General features: G+C 35.3%; 1 protein-coding gene across 1 annotated transcript in view; it reads right to left on the reverse strand.

Annotated features, from left to right (window-relative positions):
- The window catches only part of LOC107596545 (uncharacterized), a 30,700-nt gene that overhangs the window by 15,534 nt on the left and 12,476 nt on the right, over positions 1–2,690 (reverse strand).

Here is a 2,690-nt window from a genome sequence, read left to right on the forward strand (position 1 = left end):
CAGATAAGTGAGTGGAAACTTGCATGCGCACATTTCAATGCCAATTTTTGTAACCTTTATGCATCAGGCCTATGATGTTTTCAACCTGGCCTTATAGGCTATAATAATTTGTACAAGATGACAAAGTTATCGGGTCAAGCTGAAAAATGTACTGTGCAAATTTAAAACTAACCATAATAGGAAATAAACTATAAACTATTTATGTTATAATATGATCCAAGTTGTACAGTATCAGTTCATTACAAGTTGTCATGCCAGTGATTTTGATGTTTTGGAAAATCATGCAATGTGAATGTCCATTAGAGGGTAGGGATATATAGTACATTTAAAGTATAGTACATATTTAATTAACAGTATTTTTGAAATGTTGTTATTGCAGTAAAACGCGATTCTGATTCTATAGATGCTCCTTTTTGAAAGAACAGAGTGTTTTTCCTTTGATATCAACCTCAATTCAAAATAAATCAATATTTCCACAAATGGGAATGAAAAAACCCACTTAATTTTTAGCTTCACAAAGAAGGGGAAATATTCCCGCCTCTTATTTTCACTGCTTCATTTCTTCCTTCTCTTCTGCTGGTGGAGGGGCTATCTGTAATGAACGCCACCCGTCTCCAGCATTCCAGACACCCCAGAATGCTATGTGGCACCTCTGAACACTCCTTACTATTTTCAGCGACCAACTTGTTAGCACGTTGTCAATGTCCAGACAGACAAGCATAAAACATCCCAGAATAAGCCCAAGGACACACGTATTGGCATTTGGTTTTAGGTTAAATTGCTGTCTGCAGCACTAACGTCTGTTAATGGATGAATGATCGGCTGTAGCACACGTCTGGCTGTTTCTAAAACTCACATAAATCAATAGGGGAACTTGTTATGAATTTAAAAAACAAAGTAGTAGTACAGTGATAGTATCAGAAGGTTATGCTGTGGTGCTTTGATATATATCATGGTACGTGGATGTAGCCCCTGAGATGATTTGCCATTTGCTCAAAGAGTCTTTATTTAGAAAGTGTCTGTTTCAGAAGGGGCCTGGATTGGAGGAAAGGGGCGAATGAAGAGAGCGCTTGCATGGCGAGCCGATGGAGGAGGGGGTTCGGTGGGGGTTGAGTTTCTGACCAGTGACAGGATAAAGGAAACAGAGCAGCTCCAGAGGTCGGCTTGAGAAAACACAGCCTCTGTCAGTCACACAGACTCCTGGACCGGGATTAGGCCTCAGCCTGGGGGGGGGGGGGGGGGTCGGATTTCTCTGTCCGGGATACTTCACTGCTGCAAACCACTACCAGATGTGGAGCAGCCAGCATGAGAGCGGGAGGGAGGGGGCGGCGTGTGCTTTATATGCATGTTTGTGTGTTTGTGTTTCATTATACTCTACTATTTTTACTTGTATTTTACTTGTTTATTTTAGAGCCCATATGATATGAGTTTGAGGATGGGATGAATTTCTAAAAAAGGTTGGTTATGTAAAAATGCAAATCTGATGAAAGGTTCTTAAGTGAACCCATATGAAGGCTGGAACATCTACGGATACATCAGACAATGAGCCCAGGAGATCGAAACTCATAAAAGAGTAGCCAAATAATAGAATTCTACAATTAATCTGTATTATTATATTATATTATATTATCCAAATTGTAATATGAGCAATGTTAATAATTAACAATATTTAATGATAATAATAATAATAATAATTATATACACCAGCAAAAATCTTACTGACCCTAAAACTATTAAATGGTAAGAAAAAACAAAAAACTTAACGCTCATTGTGCATTCCAATTAATCTCAATCAAACTGCAGTCGGGCTATTTTGTTTAGGTAAAAAATAACTAACAAATACAGCTAACTAACTCAACAAAACACAATCAAAACATGATAACATAATAAAAAAACAGATTTTTGAATATGTATATATATATATATATATATATGTGTGTGTGTGTGTGTGTGTGTGTGTGTGTGTGACCCTGGACCACAAAACCAATCATAAGGGTCAATTTTTTTAAATTGAGGTGTATGCATCATCTGAAAGCTGAATAAATAAGCTAAATAAGTTTGTTAGGATAGGACAATATTTGGCTGAGATACAACTATTTGAAAATCTGGAATCTGAGGGTGCAAAAAAATCTATATATTGAGAAAATCGCCTTTAAAGTTGTCCAAATGAAGTTCTTAGCAATGTATATTACTAATCAAAAATTAAGTTTTAATATATTTACAGTAGGAAATTTACAAAATATCTTCATGAAACATGATCTTTACTTAATGTCCTAATGATTTTTGGAATAAAAGAAAAATCAATAATTTTGACCCATACAATGTATTTTTGGCTATTGCTACAAATATACCCCAGCGACTTAAGACTGGTTTTGTGCTCCAGGGTCACAAATATATTCATTCATTCATTTATTCATGTCAGCACCAAATCAGCATTATGAAATTATTTCTGAAAGATCATGTGACACTACAGACTGCCGTAATGGATGCTGAAAATTCAGCTTTGCCACCACAGGAATAAAATGCATTTTAGAATATATTCAAATACAAAACCGTTATATTATTTTGCTATATTACATTCTTTAACTGTATTTATTAATGAAATAAATGCAGCCTCGGTGGGCATACTTCAGATTCCCAGATTTTATTTGTGTATAAAATATAAAATACAACTATTATTACTACTATAT

Source organism: Sinocyclocheilus grahami, unplaced genomic scaffold (genome assembly GCF_001515645.1).
Source record: "Sinocyclocheilus grahami isolate Dianchi unplaced genomic scaffold, SAMN03320097.WGS_v1.1 scaffold220.1, whole genome shotgun sequence".
In the NCBI taxonomy this organism is placed as follows: Eukaryota; Metazoa; Chordata; class Actinopteri; order Cypriniformes; family Cyprinidae; genus Sinocyclocheilus; species Sinocyclocheilus grahami.